This window comes from Capsicum annuum, chromosome 4, assembly GCF_002878395.1.
Source record: "Capsicum annuum cultivar UCD-10X-F1 chromosome 4, UCD10Xv1.1, whole genome shotgun sequence".
Taxonomy (NCBI): domain Eukaryota; kingdom Viridiplantae; phylum Streptophyta; class Magnoliopsida; order Solanales; family Solanaceae; genus Capsicum; species Capsicum annuum.
Window position 1 is genome coordinate 219,883,745 of NC_061114.1, and position 19,024 is coordinate 219,902,768.

The following is a 19,024-nucleotide window of genomic DNA, read 5'->3' on the forward strand; positions in this document are numbered from 1 at the left end:
ATATAAAATATTCACCATATACATTAATTATCCACAGGATTATAATAATTTTAAGGAAAAATTAGTGTTATTGTAACATTACATTGGCTACATGATAATAAGGAAAAAGAATGATTCAATTTTCTTTATTACGTGAATTGAAAGTGTACATCAATCGCTCAGTTCTTCTCCTTTTACGACCGGTCGAAGGGGAATGGGCCAACTCGAATTGTTTTGTATATTCAAGTGTTATTGTAACATTACATTAGCTTGATTGTAGACATGAATAAAGGAGCACATAGATGGAGCAAATATCGCCGCACTAAAATAGGAGCAAAATATGATATTTTGATATGTATGAGAGGGATGAGACAGAAAGAGTGAATTTAAGAGATTTAAGTAATTATTTTGGAATTTTTGTAATTTCTTTTCCAATATGAGATTTTATGTAATAAGGTAAAGTTACCTTGTGTATATATGTAATTTTTCCTAGCTTAAATGGCACAAAACCACAAACCTAAGAGATTTTATTATTCAAAATTCCTTATTTTTTAAACAATTGCTTAAAATCTCAATTTTTTTTTTAGTTTTCCATCCAGTGTTTGCTGCTCGAATTGGAGCCCCGACTAATCCGGATCGCGCGTTGCAGGGCCTATTAAGGTGGCAGCGCTCCCAACAGAGTTTTCTCCATACCCCCAAATTTTATATTTACTTTTGGTACATATGAATAAAAATCCACTCTACTTTCACTCCACAATTAATGCATTCAATCTATTTTTCTTTGAAGATTTTTTTTTTTCAAATATTTCATCCCCTAAAATCTTATTCAAATTATCATCAATTGATACAACTTGCATTTCCTTTACTCAACTTCTCCACCAATTTCATTATCTTTTCTTTTTCTTTTTATTAACTTTTCTTCTATCAATTTTGAATTCTTTTTCAACTTTTAAGTAGTGCCCATTAAGGGAAAGAGGAGTGATGGTGACATATACTTTGTGATAGTGATTCATAATTTTAATTTATTTATAAATGTTTGATACATTTAACATATGTTTGACAAATATAAATTACTTATTTTGCTGTGAGATTGATTTTTTAATGATAGTGAGTTATTTTATGAAATGTATCATTATGATACACCTGGAACTAGATATATCATTTTCACGAATTGTGCTTAATTTTACTTCCCATAATAATTGAAAATTACTTACTTTCTTATTTAACTAACCACTAAATTATAAATGTATCACAATGTATATGTATCAAGGCTGAAGATACGTATCATAAATTTAAATATTCGAGATATGATGTAATTTAACAAATTATTGGGACAAAATATTATAACCATTAAACATTCTGAGATTTATGTAAGTTATCCTAAAATAAAGAGTGAAAGGACATAAATAATATTTCAGATAAAATTATTAATACAAAAACGACCATTGAATTTAATTTTATTTTCTAGTCATTTGCTGACAACTTTATATAATATTGATACAAATTTGATACATATCTTATATAGATATGCATTCTCTAAAATGAAGATATAGTTTCAATATGCATCTTATACACACACAAACAAACACATATATATATTATACAAAAATTATATAAATTCTATATACATCATATCTAAAGATCCATATTCTATATAATAATAATACAATTTTTATTCATAAATTTGCTGCTCTATTTTTTCAAGAACTGTGTCAATACAGTATATAAATTATATCAATATAATAGATGAACTGTATCTGAACTACTTGGATTAAAATACCCAAATTATAAAATGACCATAATATGAAATTTGTCCTAAATTATAAAATGACCATAATATAAATTTATTTGGGCTAACTGCTCATGAATATTCAATGACTCAAACATGGGTTAATTATTTTGAAAAGAACCAGCCATGTTCTTTTCCCTAAAATGAACTAATATATCCTTCATTCAGCGTCAAAGCGCCATCCTTATGGCGTCCAAAAATATATAATAATTCTTGTTTTGCTTATTCCTCGACTTATCTTGCTCTGAAATATTTAGTACGCTTTTGAACATAAAAGTAGATCTTTAAAATTTTAAATTATACTTGAACATATATTTAACTCAAAAGATAGTTTACTGCTCTATCCCCTCTACACTCTGAAGCATTAGCTTTGTACTTGGGACTTTAAATGACAAAAAAAATGCAATGTACTAATATTATCATAGCCACGGATTCCATTACATTGTCCTCAACTATTAATGAAGCTGTGGTACCTGATAACAACTTACTCATTATGTGCAGGGATCTTCTACAGGGGTTGGGGATCATGTCGATATGCCATGAAGATAGGAGGTCTAACGGAGCTGCGGATACCTTAGCTAAGGAGGGTATGAAGAAGGAAGTACCTCAGTTTTTTGAAGAATGGGTAGTTCCACCTTTGTTTGTTTGTAAAACTATTGCGATAGACAAAGAGGGAACTTCTTTGATTGGCAGATTATTGACTCTAAACCTACTACGGTGTTGTCTGATAAACTCCCTTTTGTAAGGCACTGTGTGCCAGTAGTTCCTAATATGTGTACTGTGTGTGATATTAACAACTTAGTCGATGATCCGATAGGGTCATATCCGCAGCTTTGTACTAGGTATGATGCATATTAAGTAAAAAATAAACTCTCTTTTAGCCAAAACAAGAACTTAAAAGATAATTAAAAAAATTATGAGCCAAAACAAAATAATTTAAAATTGATTAAAATATTTTTTTCAGACTTGAAACTCATATATCGAATCAGTAATAGAACCGAACATCGTTGTACCAACATGGGTTGTGGTTTAGTGGTGAAACTACTTCATCCTTAATCTGTAATGACTCGGGACTACCCCTTAGTCACCACACGGTGATCATGACCCCGAAGGACCACAAGCTAATCCATGACTGATATCTGTACCTGAGCACTGCATAATATACTGTATAAATGCGAAAATAGTAGGCTGAAACATGCCATAAGGTTCAAAAACTAAATAAAACATCTGATAAAACCATCTCCAAATAATGTGGTATCACAATACCAAAATTAAAGTAAATATCTGAAAATACTGAAGTCTGAATCTAGTCCAAAAGCCTTTAACTGACTGAACTATCTGAATAAGGAGTTGATGGGACATGTTCCCAACTAACTCCATCTATTGAAAACTAAGCGTAAATAATGAAATAAATAATCATATCGTCCTCGAATGATGACGACTCACTGCTAAATCTGGCTGCTGAAATCTGGAATGCTACTGATGCTCTGGAGCTCATGCTTCTGAACCTATGGTATAAAATACCATAGCGCAAATGTGCCAGTACGATTGAATGTACTGGTATGCAAGTGAGGTAGGCTGAATGCAAAGGGTTCAAATGCATGAACAAATCTAACAGACCATATAACATGAATGCGAGGGTGTATGCATGAATAATTGACTGTAACTGAGTTCGTGAGATCACTGAATACTGAGTCTAAATACTGATACCATGAGTTACTGATAACTGATATAACTAATACTGAGCGACTGTGTCTGATTGTCTAGGGTCTGATGGAATTAGCTGAGTTCTGTACTGTTCTGAGTTGACTGTATCTGACAGTCCTGAAGGCTGTAGAACTATCTGAGTTCTATTACTGAGATTGAGACTGAAACTGTAACTGTGGGAAGTAGTCATCTATTCGACAGGCCCCAAATAAAGCAATATAACTGAGTTGGGGTCCAATCTGTAACCTTGATTGGAAGGGTGTCAATACCGCGCCACTGGTAAGGACAAGCTGTGAGTGATCCCTCATATAGCAGGTGCTCAAAGAAGAATGGTGGGACCCTGATGTAACAAGTTAAGCCACCTCATCTACCCTCAAAATAGCAGGTTTGATGTCTCAACCTATGCTGGCTATATAGTTTTCGAGCACAAGGACTGCTTCTAAGAATAACACCCTCTAAAAACAGGTGAGTTCCCATCCTTGGGCTCACTCGGTGCTGAATCCTACTCCCATCTGAATAGAACTAAACATGATTAACTTAATTGAACTGAACTGGACTGAGTTCCTTGTGTTCTGTGGTTGACAGAATACTATTGAGATTACTGAGATTTCTGAGATTACTAGGATTTTTGAGTTTTCCTGAGTCATGAATCTAACTGAATTCTACTGAGCATGGCTTGACTGAGAGTATCTTTAAAACTGACACTGGGTCTAGGCTTACAACTAAATTTTTGGGTACAAGTACCCCCAGGACTCGATATTATGAAACTGACAAGATATGACACTCTTGAATAAATAACCAACACCAATAATCGATAATACAATGAGTTGGGGATTTCATGAAGTACATGGTTATCATAATCTTGTGCATGGTAGGAATGCATATAATCAATGCCATAATTCCATATTCTAGCATCATGAGCATTTCAACAAACATCTACATTGCACATCAATAGCATGGAAGTAATTTGAATATAAGGGTAAAACATGAATCCATCACTTAAGTCACAATTGAGCTATATTACATAATTTCTAATCTCTTAGGCATTTTATCAAACACTTAGGTTGCATGACTTAGGGCATATCATAATCATCAAATTAATATATCATAACCAACTAAAATTCATGATTTTCAACTCACATGCCAACATATTTTCATAAAAACACATAAAGGTTCCAACTTGGGAATCATACAACAACAACCACATGAACATAATCAACCCATAGTATAAATACCAAAATTCATAGTTTAAAACTTAATTCTTGGACTTCATGGATGAAAGGAATCCATGAATGAACACTATGAATACCTTGGATGGAAGATTCTTGAAAATTAACGGTAGAATCTTTTGAATTTGGAGCTCCTATGAAAACCCTAGACTTGTTCTTGAGAGTATTTGAGAGAAACAACAATATTTTGGTGAAATAAGGGCTAAATCTCATATTTTTGGACTTATATAGGGATGAAAAATTGACCCTTTTTCCTTAAAATGCAGACATTTAATGACTGAAATTAGGCATCTACACGATACCCAATGCATCACGCCATGATCGCACCAAGCCTCAGTAGTTTCATTGGTAGTCCCTGCAACAATGTTAACCAACACGATGGGCGACGCGGCGCGCCAAGATCACATTGGTCTACTAATTTGGGATACCAAACGTGGTCTAATCGAGGTTCAAAAAATCTAAAACTTGTCCGGGAACATCTATTGACCTCTATGATCCTCAGTAGTTTCACTGGTAGTCCCTGCAACAATGTTAACCAACACGATGGGCGACGCGGTGCGCCAAGATCACATTGGTCTACTAATTTGGGATACCAAACGTGGTCTAATCGAGGTTCAAAAAATCTAAAACTTGTCCGGGAACATCTATTGACCTCTATGATCATGAATTAACAAACATACGGACCATTAAAGGACATTAAGGTAGAAAAATGAGATTGCCAACTTTCAAAGGCAAAAAATAAACTAAGTCCGGGAACTTAGCTAGAGTTTTCTAAGTCTGGGACCCCTTGACAAGCTTAAAGGACTGAGTGAAGCTTAGAAATTTTGTGGGGTCTTACATAATCAGAGGTCTCGGGTTTGAGCCCTGGGTATGGTTAAAATTCTATTGGGATTGCCATCTCCAGACCCTGCACTGTGCGTTCGAATTATTCGAGGCTTCAATGTGAATATCAAATGCTGAGTGAAAAAAAAGAAAAATGAACATTGTTGTATCAACCACTTAAAAGGGATAGCTGAGTCTGTGATTTTATTAGGTTCAATTGGTGTGAATGAAAAATGGAGGGACACAACCTTTGAGGAAAAGACATATTGTTCTGGAAAAGGAGTGACTGTTCAGATAGTTATGTCTGTTCGAAAAAGACACAATGTTTTGAATGAACAGACATGACTCTTTCAAAGGATACACCTTTACGGATGAACCATTGCAACCTTTCGGAAGGGGCACTTGATGGCTATATAAACCTGCAGTTATCCATAGGTTTAGGAACAAAAATTTTTTTGCAATAAAACTCTTCTTGTTTTCTGAAAATATATTCTGTGTGATCATCTAATCGTTGATTGAGTTTGAAAAGAATCCAATCGTTTGAGGTACCACTACAGTTGGATTGTTAGGCCGTTTTATCCTGGGAGGGAAATTCTGCAACCTCGGGAATTATTTCCTTAAGGACACTTCGTGAAGTCGAAGGACTTGACCTTTTTTGTTTCATCTAAATTTCTAAAAAAAACACTTCTTTGGAAGGTTTTTTTGATCTCGTATTGAGGGTGTTATATAACTTCATAGGTGTTCTTATTTTTAGACTTGAACTTGTGTTGAAGTTGTTGTGCCTAAATACAAATTCTTGTATCCGAAAATATTGCAAACAACAATCTTAAAGAAATAAATTTGAAATTTTTTTTTTGCTTGTTTGGTGAAATTTTCTTTTCACTAAAGTTTTTTTTCCTTTTCAGAATCTATATAGCTTGGTTTCTAGAGATTGAAGCTTTTATCTTTCTACTCCATTTGAACTTAACTAGTGATTTGAAGAAATAAAATGTTCATCACAAGTTAAATAGCATTCGGTTGACGATTGAAAGTCATAAAAACTTCATCGTTAAACTAAAAATAATTAGTGTTTAAAGTTGCTGCAACTTTATTGATTAGTATTTTGATATACTAAACTTTTTGTCTTGTTGTGACAAGAAAATGACTAATGATAGTCAAGTACATGATACTGCAATGACTTTGGCGGCAACTAGTATGGCCACAACAAGTTATAATAATATTTCACAAGCTATGACACCAACGGAGAAACCCGGAAAGTTCGCGGGTATTGACTTCAAAAGATGGAAGCAGAAAATGTTTTTCTACCTCACCACTTTTTATCTTCAAAGGTTCACATTTGAGAAACCTCCAGAGGTGCCCGAGGAAACCTCTGAACAAAAGCGATTTGTGATTGTGGAGGCTTGAAAACACTCCAATTTCCTTTGCAGGAACTACATCTTGAGTAGGGGTGTTCATGGTTTGGTTTTTAACCAAACCGAACCGCGATCCAAACCAAACCGATTAAAAAAATCGATATTTGGTTAGGTTTGGTTTGGTTTGATTTTAAATTTTAAAAAACTGATACTAATTTGGTTTGGTTTGGTTTTACTCTAAAAAAACCGACAAAATAACCAAATAAAACCGATATATATATATTATAATTATTTATATATCATTCATAAACACAATCTAAATATTTGTTACATTTTATATTTTAATCATGATTTAACTTTAGTCGTAACACATTCAGTCATATGTCTTCATCCAATTGACAGTACCTTATGAGATTCTAAATGAATTTCTCATTTGAATAACAAATGATACTAATTATGAAAATAATATCTTGTTGTATATTGAATTTTACAGCTGAGATTCATTAGACTATAGACAATCACTAATTATAACTTTCTTTTTGAACCTTATTGAGCAAGAAGTTTATGTGTTCACCTTTTGGGGGGTTTATAATATCATTCTGTTAAATATTATTTTTTAATATTTTCTTAGAAGTGTTGATATAGTGTTGTCATGGCTTTGCCGAAGTATAACACTCAGTTGACATCATAGTTTCAAGGTTGATATACAACACTCAGTTGACATCTCATATGTTAAATTAGATTTGTTTTCTAAATTTTCAGCTTTTATCATTAGCTAAAGTTATAAACCAAAAAAACCAAACCAAACTGAACTAAACTGACAAGAACCAAACTGATGGTTATTTTTTTATTTGGTTTGGTTTTAGAAATTTTAAAACCGACTAAGTTGGTTTGGTTATGGTTTTGACCAATAACCGACCCAAACCGATCCATGAACACCCCTAATCTTGAGTGGTCTCCAAGATGACCTCTTTAATGTGTACATTAGAACAAAGACTGCCAAAGAATTGTAGGGAGCGCTAGAACAAAAGTACAAGACAGAGGATGTCGGAACTAAAAATTTCTTCGTTGCAAGATTCCTGGAATATAAGATGATAGACAACAATTCGGTTGTCTCCCAAGTGCAGGAACTGCAAGTGATCATCCATGATCTCCTTGCGGAAGGTATGATTTTGACAAATACCTTTATTGAACAATTGAAAAACGTTCTTAATATTCACATAAACTGTATTGTAGGTTTGATCATATATTAAATGTTTCAAGTAGCAGCAACAATAGAGAAGCTACCACGCACATGGAAGGATTTCCAGAACTATTTGAAACACAAACGTAAGGAGATATTTGTCGAAGATCTAATCATCAGATTGCGTAATGAAGAAGACAATAAGGTTGTGGAAAGAAGGTCAAGAGGAAATTCTACAATGAATGGAGAAAATTTTATAGAAGACGACCATAGCTCCAAAAAGCGCAAGAAAGTTGGAAATGAAAGCAATCAACCCAAGAAGAAATTCAAGGGAAAGTGCTTCAACTGTGGCAAGATTGGCCACAAATCAATAGATTGTCAGGTCCCTAAGAAAGGCAATAAAAAGGACCAAGCAAATGTGGCTGAGTCCAAAAAAGAAATAGATGATCTGTGTGCCATGCTTTCCGAATGCAACTTGGTGGAAAATCTACGAGAATGGTGGTTAGATTCTGATGCCACCCACCATGTTTGTGCTAATAAGGAGTTGTTTTCAACGTTCGCTCCGAATCAAGGAGAAAAAAATATCTTTATGGTTAACTTTGCTACAGGAAAAGTAGAAGGAATAGGAAAAGTATGCTTGAAAATGACTTCAGGCAAAGTGTTGGCACTCAACAATGCCCTGTACGTGCCAGAGTTGAGAAAGAACTTGGTTTCTGTATTAGTTCTAGATAAAAATAGATACAATTGTGTAACTGTTTCCAAAAAAGTTTTAATCAACAAAGAAGAACTGTATGACTATTGAAATCAAAAGAAGTTCTTCTTATTACTAGCTTGAGTCTTATGATTTATGGCATGAATGATTAGGCCGTGTTAATTACAATACATTGTGAAAACTAATTAACTTAGAAGTTTTGCTAAACTATGAGTGCAATAAATCAAATTGTCAAACGTGTGTGGAATCAAAGTATGCTAATCATCCGTATAAGTCTGTTGAAAGAAATTTTAATCCCTTAGACTTAATCCACAGTGATATTTGTGATATGAAGTCAACACCATCTCGCGGTGAGAAAAAGTATTTTATAACTTTTATTGATGATTGCACTAGATACTGTTATGTCTATTTTCTAAATTGTAAGGATGAAGCAATAAATGTGTTTAGGCAATATAAAACTAAAATTGAAAATTAGTTAGAGAAAAAGATAAAAATGATAAGAAGTGACGGGGTGGAGAATATGAATTTCCCTTCGCTGAAATATGTGTAGAGAATGAAATTGTCCATCAAACTACAACCCCATATTCACCTCAGTCTAATGGAATTGTAGAAAGGAAAAATTGAAATTTGAAGAAAATGATGAATGCCTTACTTATAAGTTCAGGTTTATCATAAACCTTGTGAGGGAGGCTATCTTTACAGCTAACCGTATACTTAATAGAGTTTTCCATAGTAAGACACAATCAATTCCTTATGAAAAATGAAAAGAAAGGAAACCCAACTTGAAATATTTTAAAGTGTGGGAGTGTCTAGCGAAGGTCCAAGTACCTATACAAAAAAGGGTAAAGATAGGACCTAAGACGATGGACTACGTGTTCACAAGATATGCTAAAAGTAGTAAAGCATGTCGATTTTTGGTTCATAAATTCGAACATTTGGATATTAATGAAAATACGCTAATTGAATCAGATAATACTGAATTCTTTGAATATATTTATTCGTATAAAACTAGGCATGAACAGTCTATTGGGGGGATCTAAAATACCTCGAGATAAATCAAGTGAGGATGTACGTAATGATGCGAATCCAAGATGTAGTACACGTCAAAGAATGTCAACTTCATTTAGATCCAATTTTGTAACATTTCTCTTAGAAAATGAGCCTCAAATATTTAAGGAAGCAATGACGTCTTCGGACTCATCCTTTTGGAAAGAGGCGGTCAATAGTGAGATTGATTCAATCTTAAGCAACCATATGTGGGAGTTGGTTGATCTTCCTCCAGGAAATAAATTTTTAGGTTCTAAATATATCTTCAAAAGAAAAATGAAAGCTGATGGTACTATTGACAAATACAAGGCAATACTGTCGTAAAAGGCTTCAAACAAAAAGAAGGCCTTGATTACTTTGATACATACTTGCCAGTAATGAAGATAACATCAATTCGGATGCTAATTGCCTTGGTGGTAGTATATGGTCTTGAAATCCATCAAACGGATATGAAACCAACATTCCTAAATGGAGAATTAGAGAAAGAAATTTACATGGAACAACCTAAGGGTTTTGTGGTTTTTGGAAAAGAAAATAAGGAGTGTAAACTTGTTAAGTCACTTTATGAATTAAAATAAGCCCCTAAACAATAGAACGCAAAGTTTGACCAAACTATGTTGGCAAATGGGTTCAAGATTAATGAATATGACAAATGTATTTACATTGAAGACACTTGAAATCACCAAGTCATTATTTGTTTGTATGTGGATGATATGTTGATCATCAGTAGAGACATTTCAAACATAAATACTACTAAACGAATGCTTAAAAGCAAGTTTGATATGAAAGACCTTGGAGTTAAGGATGTGATCTTGGGAATAAGAATCCATAGAACTCTACAAGGGTTGGCATTGTCACAATCTCATTACATAGAAAAGGTACTTGATAAATTCAAGTATTTAGAATTTGGTATTGCCAAGACTCCTTTGGACGTGAGTTTCACACTTCAAAAGAATGAGGGTGAAAGTGACTCAATGTTGGAGTACGCAAGAGTATTGGGATGTTTAATGTATATAATGAATTATACATGACCAGACATAGCATACACTATTAAAAAGTTGAGTTGGTACACGAGTAATCCCAACAAAACTCATTGGAAGATAATGAAAAGAGTTTTGGGGTATCTTAAATACACTCAAGACTATGATTTGCATTATAATAAATATCTCGTGGTACTTGAAGGGTATAGCGATACAAATAAGATCACCAGATCGAACGAAGTGAAATCCACAAGTGGATATGTATTTATTATCGACGGAGGAACGGTCTCTTAGAAATCATCAAAATAGACATGTATTGCTCGCTCTACAATGGAATCTGAATTTATTGCATTGGATAAAGATGGTGAAGAAGCAGAATGGCTCCAAAATCTCTTGAAAGATATTCCTTATTAGCCCAAACCAATAGCACCAGTATGTATACACTGTGATACCCAAGCGGCAATAGGTAGGGTAGGGAGCATAATGTACAGCGATAAATCTTATCACATAAGACGGAGACATAATACCATTAGAGAATTCTCTCTTGTGGAATTATCACTGTTGACTATGTGAAGTCAAAGTATAATATGTCGAATCCATTTACAAAAGGCATATCTAGAGAAGGAGTTGAGAGGACATCTAAGGGAATAGGTTTACGGCCTAGGACAAGTCAGCATGGCGGTAACTCTACCTAGAAGACTGGAGATCCAAAGAGCCAAGTTCAAGGAGATCAAACAAAGTTGTGTCTGACAGGTTAAACATTGTCAATATACCCAACCCATTCTCATGATGTAGACAATGTTTAGTAAACAATGATACGACTTAAGGGGAAAAGTCTTTTAATAATTATCTAAATTTGGCATATTTGATCAAATAGTTTAATTTATAGGATTAAACGTCAAGAAATAACCTATGTGAGGGTGAAGTCGAAGCCACTTCAAGGAGAATGTTAGTAAAGGCCTATTCTCTAAGCTCTCATGAGACCGAGACGTGTTCATGGCTGAAACAAACAAAATCGTGAGAACCATAAATAGTAAAAGGCTGGTTGTATGACATGTCTTGTGTAGGTGTACATTAATGCTCGAAAGTTCAAAGATATCAAATATACCAATTGACCAAGTGCATCCGATGTATGTTCACTATGAAAAGTTTAAAGGGAAACCCACTTATCCAGATGCAATCTATGTTTGCTTGATGATCACATACTTGTCCGCAAAGTTTTACAAAGAATAGACATTTCCCATTCATGTGGGGGATTGTTGGGTTCAATTGGTGTGAATGAAAAATTGATAGACACAACCTTTGAGAAAAAGACATTGTTTTGAAAAAGGAGTGACTGTTCAAATAGTTGTGTCTATTCAGAAAAAGACACAATGTTTCGAATGAATAGACATGACTCTTCCAAAGGATACACCTTTTCAGATGAACCATTGTCACCTTTTGAAAGGGGCACTTGATGGCTATACAAACCTGCATTTATCTATAGGTTTAGGAACGAAAATTTTTCTGCAATAAAACTCTTCTTGTTTTCTAAAAATATACTCCGCATAATCATCTAATTATTGAGTGAGTTTTCTGCAATACATGATTTTTGATATTATGGTATTTGGTATGGTACTGTAATGCCCCGAATCTAGTATTCGAAATGCTACACGGTGCTTATGACCCCAAAGGACTACAAGCTAATCCATGACTGATATCTGTAACTGAGCACTAAATAATACATTGTAAATATGCTAACTATAATCTGTAAGGCCATAAGGTTCAAAACTGAACTAATATTGAATATAAAATAATGTCTGTACTGGGGTATGACAATACCCAAAACTAAAATAAACTGTCTGAATACATGCTATAGTTTGAAAGCCTCTAAACTGTCTGACAAACTGTGGAGTTGATGAGACATGTCCCCAAGTAACTCCGAACTAGTGAAAAAATAAAGTAATAAAAGAATCATGTTATCCTCAAATGATGAGGACTCACTATTAGTCTGGCTGCTAAACGTCTGATCTACTAAGGATGCTCAGGAGCTCGTGCTTCTAAATCTATGGAGGTAGGATAAATGCAAGGGTTCATATGCATGAATAATAATAATTGACTGTATAACATGAACGTGAAAATACATGCATGAATACGTAACTATAACTGAGATCATGATAACACTGACTCATGAATTTTGATAACGTGGATTTACTGATATCTGAGTACTGATACTGGGATACTGAATAACTGAGTCTACTAAACTGAGGAACTAATGTCATAGTACTAATAAAGGAATGACTATTTTTGACAGTTCTGATTATGAAAAACTGGTCTGATTGACTGTATCTGACAGTCCTAAAATTGAATACTGATAACATGGGTTTCGTATTATTATTATACTATTATCTGACAGTCCTGATATTGATGGAACTAGCTGGGTTTTGCACTATACTAATTTGACTGTATCTGATAGTCCTAGATGTTTGTAGAACTGGACTGAGTTCTATTACGGAAACTGGATCTGAAATTGAGACTGTAGGAGGTAATCATCTAACCGACATGCCCTGAAACTAAATTGGTGGGGTCCAACCTGTTATCCCAACTGGAAGGGTATCAGTATCGTGCCTCAGGTAAAGACAAACTGTGAGTAAACGCTCTCTGATAGAAAGCTCTTCCATAAACCCATCCTATAAGGAAAACTCAAAGGATATGTATAGTCCCTATACTCGTAGGGGTACATCTCAACCTACGCTGGCTACGTAGTTTTAGAATCCGGGGATTTCTACTAAGGATCACATCCTCTACTGGCTACTCGATGCTGAATCCTACTCCCAACTGAATAGACACTAAACTGATTAAGTGAAATAAACTGAGATTAATGGTATTTTTTAGCGGAGCTAAACTGAGTTCACTGAGTTTCGTTGACTGATGGAATGCTACTGAGATCTGAGCACTGACGGAGAGTACTGAAGTTACTGAGATTTTTGGGAATACTGAGGTTACCGAGATTACTGAGTAATGATGCTACTGAGACCACTCAGGTCGCTGAGATTACTGAGTAGGACTAGACTGATACTGAATTTACTGAGTTTTCCTGAGTCATGAGACTTATTGAATTCTAAGGATCATGGCTTGACTGAAAGTATAGTGAAAATATGACACTGGCTCTAGGCATACAACTAAATTGTTGGGTACAAGTACCCCCAGGTCTCGATAGCATGAAACTAACAGGACATGACACTTCTTGAACATATGACCAATATCAACAATTCATAATACATTAATTTGGGGATTTCATGAACCACATGGTTATCATAGTCTTGTACATGAATGGAATTGCATATAAACATGTCATACTTTCATCAACCTAATCTCATGGACATTCTCTCCACCATTCATAATGCACACAATATCATGGAAGTCATTCTTAGTCATAGGGTAAAGCACACACTTATCACTTGGGTCATAATTAAGCTATAATGCATAATTTCTATTCTCTTAGGCATTTTATCAAACACCTAGGATGCATGACTTAGGGCATAGGCATGAACATCAAATTAATACAAAAAACTTCATATTTCAACTCAATTTCACATGTTTCGGACCACATACTCGCATAGGTTCATGAACAACACATAAAGATTCCAACTTGGGAATCATACAACTATAATCACATGAACATAATCAACCCACAATAAAATATTCACAATACAAGATTTAAAACTTGATTCTTAGGCTTCATGGATGAAAGTAATCCATGAATGAACACTGTGCATACCTTAGTTCCTAATTCTACGAAGATTGACGGAGAGATTCTTGAATTTGAGTCTTGGATTTGAATTCCCAATTGAAAACCCTAGCTTGTTCTTGAGAGAAACAATATATTTTTGGTGAATTATGGCTGAATAATGTGTTATTGGGTATATATAGGGGTGAGAAATTGACTCTTTTAACCCTTGAATGCGTATTTTAATTCTATAAAAATTTCCAGACCTGGACCCCTGGTGCGACGCAGCGCTATCGCGTCGTGTCACTGAAATTTGACAACTCTAAATTTGAGCCTTGGCGTGATGCGTCATTTTCATGGAAGCTCACTGCATTTTGACGATTGCCATTTTGGCTGGCTCTGCAATTCGTTGATGGTTCAAGTGGCACACTGTCTTACTAAAATAACTCTAACTCTTCGTCCGGGTGTCAGATTTGGGCGAATTTGATATCGATGAAAAGCTTATTCAATTTTCAACATGATAAAAGTGAAAATATTGAAAATACCACATGTATAAAGTGGATTCATCTTCGAAAGAAGTCTTTAATATTTCTGGGATGATTTTAAGTTAGGTAGAAGTACGGGGTATTACAGGAATCTAGTATACATTTTAAATTTTTTTGGTATATGGTATGGTATTCGATATTTACAAATGACATACCCAAATATCGAATACCATACCGAAGTATATATAGTTACATAAGTAACTTATATATATATATATATATATATATATATATATTTATATACAAAAAAAAAATTAGTATTACTATAAAAATATTTAGACTTTGAAACTTTCGCTACTCTATCTTGATTGAAATGTCTTTTTGGTGTAATTGGTTAATAAAAGAAATTGTTTGTACTTCTTTTTCAATATTTATACATGTGTAATGCATTTTTATGATACAATTAAAACATGTTTTTGAAAAGTCGAAGTAATAATACTCTAGTATACGGGTATATATTGTCAAAATTAAATAAGCTGTGTTTACCAATTACCATACTGCAAAATACTGAAATCAAATGTCAAAATACCAAATCATATCAAATTAATATGGTATGGTAATGTTATAATTTTTTTAAAAACCAAATACCAAAATTACCGTATCGAAGTTTCAAATACCATATCATACCATACCATGCCCACCCCTACCAATAACCCAATAACATTTTTTTGATTTAATTTTTGTACACCACTACCGAGTATTGTAGTTTCTCAATAAACTCAGCTATGTGAAAATATTAAAGTTGATTTTTTGAATATCATAAATTTTCTAGTAAAATTCTAAGAATACTCTAGTATAATATATAAATTTTTCTTAGATAGCTAAAAGATAAACTTAACCGAATTGTTCTTGTAGATAGATCTAGAATAACATCTAGAACCATGATTTGCAGTCAACCCAATTAAGCACAAAATAAATTCAACTCTAAAAACCTTCTTTCATAGAAAAAGATTTTTTTTAATCTAAAATTCTCCTTCTCCTTTCATAGCTTCCTCTTCTTTAATTCAAATTTTCGATCTTAGTTAACGCTCTTGATTAGCAGAAGATTTTCCTAGTCATACCTCTCTTCTGCTATTCTCTTTCTACATGCTATCCACATCATATAAGTATGTTATGACAACCGAAGCCCTTAAGTAGCTTCTAATTGTATGTGTTTCTTAGTTCGCAAAAGGGAAATAAATCAACCCCATGCTATTATCTGCCTATGTCATACTTGTCCCATTGAAATTGAGCTCAGATCATAAGTTGAGCTACAATAATTCACATATACTCTTGACAAAGTGTGATATTGTTTGTTTTGGACAAACCCCACAATTTTTTTTCCAAAATCCTCTCTCAAAATCAATCAAACCTCATTATAGAAAATGTCTTTGTTATTAATGTCACCAATCTATGTTTTATTTCCATCATAATATACGAACGAACCTTATTATAGTGACAGATGTTTGTATAAAAATTTTATGATTGCTACAATAAGGTGTTGTTATACATGTACGTTAATAGTTGACATATAAATCTCATTTAGTTGTTATAAATAACTTTTGAAGAAAATTAGTTCAAATATTTTGTGTACCAAAAGAAGAATGAATTTGTTAATCAATTTAATCAAAAAGTAGAAAAAAATGAATGTAAAAAAAGACAAACATTAATAGCATTTTCTTATGAAATTATGACTATAATTGAATGGCATCATTTAAATACAATTTTTCTTCTTTTAGATATTCATAATTGATATTTATTGTGTGTATGACATTAATGATAATTATCATGAATATTTAATATTTCATTTTTAAGAATAATATGTCCTTCAACTTGGTCTCAACTGACATCAACATCATATAACTTTGAATGTACACAAGTAAATACTTAGTAGAGAAAATTGAAGGAAAGGTGTCTTTTAAGTCTTGAATAAAGGATTGGTGACATTGACCAACTTAAAGGGTCAAACATCATTAGAAAACTTGATTAAGTTAATTGTGGACTTGATTAATATTTTCAAAACTTTCTAATCTTTTCAAAAATACAAATCAACCCACACTCCTCTTCAATCCAGATCAACCACTCTCTCATCTCTCTCGACAGCTTCTCTCAACTCTCTTCCAACTGACAGTACTACAAAATTTCTTCCTTTAACCCCCGGCGAATTCCACCTTCGGCGACAAATAGTTGGGCTTCGAGTTCTCCTCTTCACTTCAAATCAACCTGTCTCTCATCTCTCTCTCGACAACTTCTCTCAACTCTTTCCCAACCAACTGTTCTGCAAATTTCTCATTTTAATCCTCGGTGACTTCAACATCAGACTATAAATAGTTGGGTTTTTAGTTCCTTTTTGACTTAAACCTTCAAACGACATGACAACCTTGCTCTCCGTCCACAACTACTTCAAATTCTTCATCATTTCTTTTCTTATTTCACAGGTAAAAATTTATGGCCTTTTTAGTTTTGAAGAAAACGAGGAACTTGAGCCAACTTTTCTTATAGTATTGGTTAATAATTTTAATATTTGTTGTATTAATTTGAAATGCGGTCTAAATAAAATCCTAATTTCTGGTATTTCTTCTCTTCTCTTTTTGAAGTGAACTATGTTTTTTTATTATTTGTTACATTTTTTGAAGTTTGATTTTTATTGTTTGTGTTTATAAAAACAAAACAACAATTTGGGTAAATTTGTTCTGTTCTTGTTCTTGGTAAAAATTGTGATAGTGCTATTTTTTTGTTGAACAAAATCGTGTGATACAAAACAGCCCAAGAACACAAGAAAACAAATACCAAAATAGTCCACTAGTTTAAGGAACTATGGACCTCTTTTGGTGACCTCTCTCGAATTCAAGAACACAAAAAGAAGGCCATGTAATGAGGTGTTTAACATCTATTTTCCAGAAACAAACCAAACTATATTATGACAATAAAATGAAGAACAACAATGTTACAACAAAAATAACCAAACAGCTTGAACAACAACAACACAAACTACAAGATTAGGACAAGAAACAAAGATAGATAGTTAGACAAGTGTTGATGTAGTCTTAAAAATCCAAGAGCATATTCCACTCTTGGACCTTTAACACTTCATACAACAAACACCTAACTCTTACAATGACACAAGAGGGGCATCCATATCTCAAAGTACTAAAGTCTTAAGCTTTGCAACACACAAGAGAATCCACCCTTATGCTATGCCCTAATTTCAGTTTTGAGAGCTCTCTCTCACAAGAGTAGTGTTCTTCAATATCAAGCATAAAATAAGTTAATAAACCCTACCATATTATATTTATATTACAATGCAAAATAATAGATAAATAACAAAAGGGCCCTTCCATCAAAAAGGCCTCAAGGCCGCCCCATGGAGTGCATTCAAAAACTGATTTGGGCCTCATCCACACTTGGGCTTGTGCATTATTTAGTTGGTCTTCAAGTTGCTCAAAAAATATCTAAGGGCATGATCATTCCCATATCATCCTCTCCATCTTGAGAGGAATTTGTCCACAAATTCACGACCTCACCTCTTTAGAGAGGTATTTCACACAGCCCCTCACATGGCCGTACATCTTATACTTCCTCCTCTACTTGAATCCCAACCTCTTCGTTCTCTCCATATTGAGGATTTCCATCAACCTTAGCCGATTCAATCACCACTTTCTCTCCTAGGTAGTATAACTTTCCCTCTCTTAGGATCATATTCCTCTAATTTGGACACTCACTAGCCTTGTGCCCCCACCCTTGACACTTGAAGAATTGAAACCCTTTGGGATTAGAAGTAGAATTTAATTTACCTTCATACCTTGGAGGATGTTTTTGGACAGCCTTGGGGATTTCGGTTTGGGAAGCCACGAAAGAGTCCTCTTTGAGCTCCCACTCCACCTCTAAAGCTGCTTCGAAGATGCCCTCTATGGTGTTGAATTTGTGAAGCGTCATGTGAGTGGAGATGTCCTTGTTTAACCTAACCTAGAACCAGATGATGTCGTTGCTC